This window comes from Adiantum capillus-veneris, chromosome 24 (assembly GCF_014529385.1).
Source record: "Adiantum capillus-veneris isolate H3 chromosome 24, ASM1452938v2, whole genome shotgun sequence".
Classification (NCBI taxonomy): domain Eukaryota; kingdom Viridiplantae; phylum Streptophyta; class Polypodiopsida; order Polypodiales; family Pteridaceae; genus Adiantum; species Adiantum capillus-veneris.
The window spans coordinates 96,965,154-96,975,284 of record NC_140954.1 but is presented as its reverse complement, the minus strand read 5'-3'; the positions used below and the strand labels follow the sequence as shown (position 1 = coordinate 96,975,284).

At 41.8% G+C, this 10,131-nt stretch overlaps 1 pseudogene; it reads left to right on the top strand.

Annotated features, from left to right (window-relative positions):
• Window positions 1-7,356: 7,356 nt before the first annotated feature.
• Window positions 7,357-7,978, top strand: LOC147426822 (uncharacterized; annotated as a pseudogene).
• The last annotated feature ends 2,153 nt before the right edge of the window (window positions 7,979-10,131 follow it).

Below are 10,131 nucleotides of genomic sequence, written 5' to 3'. Positions count from 1 at the left end.
ACCGGGTGGTTCCTCTAGGATAAACTTAAAAGTACTATCCATAAACATAAACAAGCACGGGGTAAAGACTCCACACGTGCCGAGGTAACCGACTCTTCTATGATGGTATCTCCATCATTACTCATTACCTGGAGTAAAATATTTCCAAGGAATCAGAGATGTCTTGCGACAAGCTGTTTTAAGGATGGTCAAACACTTCTTTCCTAGGTCAATCAGTCATAACCCAGTCATTTCTTTCCTAGTTACAATCATTGCTCGTGGGTTTCGTGGAAGTTACCTTCCATTTACAGCCAGTTTATCCTTCCTAACCTTACGTATGCAATGCTTAACTTAAAATAACCTTTAAAAGCTATTAGTGAACATCATAGAAATCCACCTGGGACTGCTCGTCCATGTGCTGTGGGGCAGGTGCCCGTAGACTCTCCTCTGTTGGCCTATGGCTAGGCCCTGCGTCATGGTCATTAGTTGCTTTGTTTCGCTTGTTACTAACATCCTCTTCTTCAGTCAGAGGATTTCCCCTGGTTCTCTTGGGAGCCATGTCGGCAGATTTATAAAAAGACTTAATCCATTAGAAGCTTAATTGAATAGTCTTATTTTTCTTTGTTTACCCAAAAATAAGGATTTTTGGAATAAATATGTATCTTTTATAGTCTATTTGATGAGATATTCCTTCTATAACTTATTTATGCTATAAGTAATTTTTCTCACTCTTCAATAATGATTTTGGACCTCGAGTATTTATTTGGCAATTAGATAAATTCATTTCCTAATTTCTCTTGTCTATTTTATTCAAGAATTGGTTATTTTTATTGAAGATATATACCTAAACTATTTATCTAAGGTTGGGATATTTATCATGTATTACCCAAGGTGTGTTCTTCCTCTGATATTGATATCAAAGGTTTTTGGGTTAATTTACTATATTTCCCCTTTTAAATTGTCCTAAAAATAGAGTATTTCTGCTAAAGTAATTAGATAAATTAATTATCTGAGCTTATTCTAATTATCACAGGTTTCTTAACACCTAATTAACCATTGATAAATAACTCATAGCATTTGAAATCAATTTACTAATTTTCTCTATTTAAATTGTCCTAAAAATAGAGTATTTTTGCTAAAGTAATTAGATAAATTAATTATCTAAGCTTCTCCTAATTAACACAGATTTTTCAACACCTAATTAACCATTGATGAATAACTCAAAGTATTTGGGATCAATTTGATTATTTTCCCCTTTAATTTTCTAAAAAAGATAGTGTAATTATGTTTAATTAATTAGAAAAATTACTCAAAAAATTAAAGGGTAATTTTTCTTGCTTAATGACTGTCTAATGCAGCTCTAATAATTACCTCGACCTATTCTAAGCTTAATTAATATTTTTCGCATTAATTCATGGTTAATTTGGCTAATTTCAGCTCTAATATGATAGGATAATCAATTAACTTAACATTACCAAGCTTAATTACAACAATCAGCAGAGAATATTTAATTAAGAGAGGGTTTATGAGTATACATAGGCCTAATTTTTGATTTATTAACAAAATAGCTTAATCTAACCTTGCTAATTAAGAAGGATTAGACTAATTAACGTTTAGGTTAATCAATTAGAGATTAATCTCTAATGATTTCTACATAGTGTTCTCTCTAGACGAGAGAGAGAGTATCAAGGCTCCGAGTCTAAGAAATTATGAAGAGAAGGGGTCCTTTTATAGCTTTTTCTGAGCACCGGGCAGCTTCTGGCAGGTTTCCACACTCCAAGTAGCCCCCCCAGCTTGCAAATGCCACCCCTTGCTGCTATCTCTGTCCCTAGCAGGTTTTCCCAGCTTCCACACAGCCCCCGTGCCTTCCAGAATTTACTTTGGTTGATTTTTCCCTATTCTAATGATGAAAATTGGATTGCCAGTTAATTCTAGAACCTTAGTGTAAAACGTCCTTGTTAATGATTATTATTGAAATCATCCAATTTTCACTAATTGAATTCCTATTGTAATCTTCCAGGGTCTTTAACTTTTCCAGTTTTTATCAGATTCAGATTCTGAAAATTACTAAACATAGTAAAGCTCTGCTTATGATTCCAAAAACACCAAGATTAGCTGTGTTTGAATCCTTCAACAGTGGTTTTCCATTTAATTTACAAGCTTTGTACAATTTTCAAGGTTTCGAAAACTAGAAACCTTACATGTTCCCTGCACCAACCTGCAAAATGTGTGTGTGTGTGTGTGTGTGTGTGTGTGTGTGTGTGTGTGTGTGAGAGAGAGAGAGAGAGAGAGAGAGAGAGAGAGAGAGAGAGAGAGAGAGAGAGAGAGAGAGAGAGAGAGAGAGAGAGAGAGAGAGAGAGAGAGAAGATGGCACCACAAGCACCAAGCGGAAGGAGAAGTAGCAGCAGGAGCAGGGGACATCATAGGTGTGTGGGCTTCACACCTGCGGCTCAGGGAGATGCACGAAGCGGAAGGAGAAGCAGAGCAGGAGTAGGGGACGCCATAGTTGAGCGGGCTTCACACCCACGGCTCAGGGAGAAGCCATACTCTCATTTGTCATAGGCCTGCTAAAGTCACTAGGTGTCACTTACACAAATCAGACGTCTGTGAGACAGCGTGATAGCGAGACGACCTCCCGTGTTGTCCCTCGACACAATGGCATGACGAATAAATCAAAAATGATGATGGATCGGAATCAGTAGATGAGGTGAGCAGGGCAGGGGGCCGGGGGAGGGATTCCTACGACAACGGAGGATGCCAGCATTTGGGAGAAATTAATTGGGAAAATTACCAAAATACCCCTTAAATTTAAGAAATTCCCAAGATGCCCCCAATATTTTGTCATAAATTCCCCCAATGCCCTTCAATTTTCCAAAATTCCCTTGGTTGTGAGAGTAAATTTCTTCAAAAATAATTTTTTTTGGAAGCTTTTCATAAGAAGACTAATTGTCTATCGTATAAGATGCTAAAACTAGAATTTGAGTCGGTTTTGAAGGCTTTGGAGATGAATTGCTTCGTTATTTCTAGACATAATTGACTTCTTTTGCGAGGGATGGCACTCAAAAACGGCCTCTCAATTGTCAAAAAGGAATAAAGATTAGAAAACCTTGGACAACCCAACAAAAATAGGTACAAGGGTATTTTGGGAATTTTTCAAATTTGAGGGGTATTTTGGGAATTTCCACAAATTAGAGGGATATTTTAATGATTTTCCCAAATCAATTTCACAAACATACAAAACTGCCTTGAGGATAAATTCAGAGAGGAGATTTTCCAAAATAACCGCAAAGGAACTCTATTTTCTTAAATTTGCCAAACCCATTTTATACTTCTCACTGGTGAGCTCACTGTGCTTTCCTACCTTCTGCAAGAGTGTGCGTACACACACACACACACACACACACACACACACACACACACACACACACAGCTTGAGTTTGGGGGAGAAAGAGAGAATTTGAATTTATGAAGAGCAGTACTGTTTTGGAACTTGGTCTCTTAAAGAGGTCTTGAAGAGGCAACATTCCTCTCACCTTAGTGCTCAAGAGTCGACTCTCCCAAAGCTTCCCTCACTTCAATACCATGCTCGGAACTGAGAGAGAGAGAGAGAGAGAGAGAGAGAGAGAGAGACACGAGCAGAGTTGCAAGCTTTAGCTTGGGTCGGTATGTCTCCTTCGCCATCTCCAAACATGCAAGCGTTGCTTCTTGCTAGCCTTCGGTGCGTGTGCAAAGGCCTGATCACCATCACACTCCCTGCTTGCAGTCCTATGTGTGCTCGCTTGCAGTCACTCCTGCCTGCCACGTGCTGCTACGCACCACTATTATATGCTGCCAAGGTCGTGCTGCAGAGGTGCGCTCTTGCACCCGCCACTGTAGGTTACGCTAGTGTCCTGCTAGGCCCACCATTACCACCAGAGGCCACATTTGTAGGTTATATGAGAGCACTTGGAGCCCATAATATTGTGTGTGTGTGTGCATACGAGCATGCCAACCATGTCTTTTATGCCTGCTTCCTTGGCCTGCCAAGGCACTACATGTTGTCTAATCTAAGATAATCCACATAGCACTATCATAGGCAGTGTCGCCGCCATAGGCGGCACCGTTGTACTAGTGTAAGGATAATGTGGTTTCTACATCTCCTATCACGCAAGCCATTGTCCAAGCAAAGAATGTAGAGAATGTGGACACTCAAGAATTGCAAGAACGACAAAAACGCTCAAAGAACATCGTCATTCGTGGAATCAAGGAGGAAAGCATGGAAACACCCCAATCTCTTGCGGTTGCTATTGAAGAGTTTTTTGCTACATACTTTGGCATGTCTGGAATCATGGCTTATGGTGCACATCGAGCTGGAAAACAAGGAGTCCCTCGCTCGGGAGAAAGACCTATTATATGTACCATGGCTGATGAGATAAAGAGAAAGATCATCCTTGACAATAGTTGGATCTACCTCAAAGGAACGGGTTGTAATGTATATGAGGATCACACTCTTATGCAACAAAATGTACGTCGCAAAGCATATGAGGAAAGAACCAAGAAGGTCAAGGTGTCATCTCAGGAAGAAAAGTCACTTGAGGAGGATGCAAGTCCACCCAACAAATCGGGACACATGATCTATGAGACCAACTCACGCTTGCGGATAAGCTTTTGGAATTGTAACGGCTATCCATGGAATGTAGGAATTGGCATTGATGAGCTTACCAATGACTCCGATGTGATACTTCTTGTCGAAACATGGGAACATGATGCGCAACGAATTCTTGGATTTAACAAATATGATGTGCATTCTTTGATGTGGACCAAAAATGCAAAGCAACGTAGAGGCCAACGAGGTGTAGCATGTATGATAAAAAAAGGGTTTGAAAGATGTTTCATCGTGAAAGAAGATAAGTATAAACGCAACTTATGGCTGAAAATCAGCCCACCCAATGGTCAAGTCATGTTTGTGGTTGGTTGTTACATTCCTCACTATGACTCCAACTTTTATGCTCACTTGGATATGGATAGAGATCAGCCTTTTGTTGAACTAGAGGAAGATATTGCTCATTACAAAGATCAGGGTGAAGTCATTGTCTTTGGAGACATGAATGCTCGTGCAAATACGTTACAACGCAACACACAACAAATTGACATGCCGCATGTCTCAAGGAGAATGGATGACTCATACATGTATAATCAAAGTTCTAATGATGCAAAAGAATTGGATCACTATGGAAAGTCACTTTTACATATGTGCAATAGTACCGCAATGCTCATTGCAAATGGTGTATCTTATGGCAAGGCACCAATGACTTTACATGTAGAAAGCACAATGGTAATAGCGTGATTGACTATATGTTGTTTTAGCCACTCTAGAATGCATACAAAGCTTTACACTTGGTGAATGGAATCTGGAATCGGATCATAGGATGCTGTATATTGACCTCAAGTGTGGTAAAAGACCCAAGCATGTAGCCTCCGATCATGATGTGAATCATTCGTACCTACTTCTAGACTTCAAGCGAGCACTTATATATGTTGATATGGTGGACCAAATGTTAAGCATGAAGAGCATCAAGAGAGCCCAACATTAGAATGCAAGTGGAAAGTTTTCAAAGAAGTAATCTTCTCTTGTGCGAAGGAATGCTTTTCGATGAAACACATGTCTTGCAAAAGATCTAAGAAGGGTAGCACCAAGAAAAAATGGTTCGACATGGAATGTAGTCAAGCCCGAAAACACTGCTAAGGTTGGATGCAAGCAAAGACAAGGAAGGTTACTTGGAACGTTCACACACATACAAAGCACTTGTTCAAAAAAAGAGAAGAAGGTGGGAAGTCAAAAAACAACTTCTTTTAGCGCTAGAGAAAACACATGCATGTGGCAAGTTTTGACAAAATCTAAAAGGCAAGCTTTGGCGAAATCCACAAATTGGTGACACAGGTGCTTCTTTATGGAGTGGAGGTGTGGGGTGGTAGCATCGGGAAGTCTACTTGGAAAGAGTTTGAGAATGTCCAAAAACGTTTCTTACCAACTTTCTCCAAGTCAAGACACAAACACCCTACATGCTCTTCCTTCTTGAGTCTGAATCGCTTCCCATTGAGGTCTTGGGCATGCAAAGGGTTGTGGAGTACATGCTTAAGACACAACATATCCCTTTGTATCGACTTCCTAGAATCGCATATGAAGCAAGTCAAAAGGTCCAAAAGACATGCAAGAGCAAAATACTAAGTTCGGGGTGGATGCTTGACATCAAGAAATGGTTTGGAAGATGGGATGCATGTCACTTGGTCAAGGATGCATCGATCGACTCCCCAAGTTAATGAGGCCTTCTTACAACACCAATGTATCACGGCTTGGGAAAAATCCGAAGGTTCTCGCCTTCAGCCATTACACCACACACATTGCCCCAAACTACAAATCTTTCTTCTTCTCCAAACGCGGTAATCGAACCCATCCCTACATCCTTGAGCCCATCCGATTGAGTGCGATCCACACCATTGCCTCCATTCGTCTTAGCTCCCATTCTCTACGTTGCGAGACAGGATGTTGGGGCACTGGCGAGGAGTCTCATCGACTTTGCACCTTATGCCCTCGTCAAGTGCGAGAGAGTGAGTACCACACACTACTTGAGTGCTCAGCTTTTGACCACATTAGGTCCTCTTTTCCCCATATATTCAGCCATGAGCTCTCCCTACATACTTTCCTCTCTCAACCACAATGTGGACTCTCTATTGTGACACTCATTTCATCCATTTTTTAGCATCGAGAGTCACTTATGACCTCCACTCACACCACGTGACATGTTCATTTGGTCCCATAGGTTATATTTGACCTCCTAGGACGATAATAGAACTCTCTCTCTCTCTCTCTCTCTCTCTCTCTCTCTCTCTCTCTCTCGCTCTCGTTCTGCTGTAGAAATTCTCCCTCCTCAACCTCAACCCCTTAATGCCCCGGTCTCCCCCTGGGCGAGAGGTAGCTCTGGGGGGAGGCGTTAGGCCTATGACCATAGCCTCAATCTCGAGCCAAAGCCAAACCCCTGAATCTCGTGGTAATGTCAGGTCATCAGCACACAACAAGCCTTTGAACCTCTCATATCAAGTCTCTTGCAAGTCGTGAATCTCCTACAGCCTAACTCACGGATCTCGTGCTACCTAGCCCTCAACTTACGGCCCTACGAAGTTGTGGAAAATCTATGCGAGCCTCACGAGGCACCCTCACAAACCTTAACCGCCAAACTAAGGTTTGGTTTACACTGGGGTCACACTACTCTACAGTGGGGTCTCATCATGAATACCCCAAGGGGTACTGCGAGGACTCGACCAAGTTTTGCAACCACTGTAGCAGCACCGAGTAAAAGCAATCGGATCGGAGAGCTTCAAAGAGTTGTTGATCAGCTTATGGAAGAGAATCACGACCTCAAAGAGCGTCTTAGAAAGCTTGAGGCACATTTTGACTCTATGGGCAATCTTGCCACAGACAAAGCCAAAGAACTTGAAGCCAAAGCCACCCAAGCTCACTCTGCAACCATTAAAAAAGTGTAGACCTGTGTGACAATGGAACTTTGAGAACAAAGACTTCAGGAAGAGAACTCCTTCAAGGTCCGTATTGGTGGGCTTCCCTCACCATGGTGCACCAACGACGATACCCTTGAAGAAGCAATTATCAAGCTCAACAATATTCTTCAAACAATCAATATCTCAAACAATCAACATCAATCCGGAAGCCATTTCTTGGATCAATGACACCCATAGGCAAGTTCCACCTGAGCATTGCCTTCTCACTTTCAAGGAAAAAGAGGAGCGGGTGAGGTTGCTACGCCAATCCCACCTCCTCAAGGGAACAAAGGTTTGGATTGATGAGGAGTTGACCATGAATCAACTCAAGATGAAGAAACAAGAACTCAAAAAGGTCTACAAAGCATGAAAACAAGGTAAATGGGCAACATATTGAGGAGATAAGGCCATCATCCAGGAGTTTCAAAGTCCCAAAGGGGATTTCCCCTTACCCAACCCCACCTAGGTTTTGCATCTAATTTCCACCCTCTTGACGGTCCCTCAGTCCTTAATTGATATGTATCTAATGCCTTCACTTAGAAGGTCGCATTGTAATGTTTTTGTTTGCGGTCCCATGGGTCATATCTGACCTCTGTGTACAATATTTCTCTCTCTCTCTCTCTCTCTCTCTCTCTCTCTCTCTCTCTCTCTCTCCCCCCCCCCCCCCCCCCCCCCCCCCTAGCATGGGTATGGCCGCTTGGGTCGAGGACGAGGCAAGCTCGGAACACAGCACGGGCAACAAATCTAGCATGGAGGGGGCATTACTGCTGAACTTCATGTCACAGGAAGGAGGCTTGTGAGAAACATCGCTCACAGTGCGAGCCCTTCTTCCTTGCGCACAGTCAGCATGCGCCGTGGGATGCAGAGGAACCTCAACTCCACACTTGGGGTGCCCAACCTAGGTTAGGGTTGGGCCTTAGAGTTCCAAAGAAATTTAATTAAGGGAGGGTGCTAACCCCCTCCCCCCGTCTCCTCTAAACCCTTATGCAAGCACGAGCTTGAACTCAACAACTTGGAGCGCACGGGCATCAGGGACTCATAAGAACTTTGCACTTTTGAGTTCGCAGGCAACATGGATTCAGAATTGAGGACTCCAAGGCGAACCAAAATGTTTCTAAGGTAAAGTTTCCAAGGCAATCAAGGCAAAGCTTCGACATGTTGTACACAATTTCGAGACCATGTGAAGGCACGGCCTTGGTCTTAGCTCCACTTGCAGTATATCGGCTAGCAATCGTGTCTAAAAAGTGCCACTACACATGATCAAGCTCTCAAGGAGGGCATAATTTGAAGCACGAAGAAAGTTTGACTTACAATCGATGGAAAATACATAATTGATGTAGAATCCATGTAGGGCATGGTGCTGATTGTGGATCGTTATAGACATGCGGTTGCACATAGGAAAGTATACACTTCACAAGCTTCGACGTGGGTTGCGAATTGGACAAGGCCCTCAGTTAGCAGGAAATAGGACATCTATCGAAAAACAATAGATGTATTCTATGAAGCAAGCAAAAGTATTTGACAAAAAAATTATCGATTCTTTTCTTGATTGCAATTTGTTCAATTATTACGACGGCAAGGAAAGTCGGCACGAGAACTTTATGAGGTACGTAATTGATTTTTTTTAACTTTGTTGAGAATGTACCCGGTAGCTATAGCATGCAATGGTGCTACCATGAAAGTTTTGTCATCATGGTGCAATTTAAGTATTGAAGGTACAAGTAAGCCTTGTGTAAATTTACATATACACCATGAGATTTTTTTGGGTTATAAATTTTGCTTGCTTTGTGTTTCTAATGGCCTATAAAGGCAACTGTTTAAGTTCCTATGCATATCACTTAGATGAACAAGGTCATTTAATGAGAGCAAGCTCTCTAGCAAGGATTGCAATGGGTATTGTATTTTGGGTTGAATGAATGGGCAAGGGTCCCTTGAACCCAAGTTCCACGGGTACTACTCCCAAGGAGGATGAAGACCCTCAAAGTTGTTTTCCCCTACATACAAGGTATTGGTGCATCAACAAGCTTCCAGGTACTCATTTTCTTGTTTCAGTTACAATTTCGAATCATTTTTGTAATAATTATCATCCAAGGGATACACACAAGCTTCCAAAGCCTGGTTTGCTTCTTATACAGCAAGATTGTGACGAGATTTAGCAATTTCCATCTATCTGCATGGATTTGCAAGTAGGAATGATCGTTACTTTTACAATTGCACATGTATATGAATTATGCCAAGATGCATTGTTATTTTCCCGGTTGCAAAAAATTTAAGGCAAGCATGGCTTGCATTTAGTTACAACAAGGCTGTAAGTCAATTGGGCCATAGGTCTCATTGGTCAATATTTCTTTTCGTTTGTCCTCTTTGTGCATGGTCAAGCAGAGGGGAAAAGTAAAGCTTGAAGGAGCACGGGTCCCTACCTATGTATATGCCTTGGATGCATGGTCACTCCAAAGCATCACACTTTGCCACAGTGTGAACAAAATGAGTACATTAAAAACAACAAAAGCACAATGCAACGACTTTCGATGCTAAGGGGGCGGTAATTACAAAAAATCAGTAAGTATGTTTAAGTTTCAAATTCTGAACTTCTTATTTTTGCAGCATTTCTACAGTGCC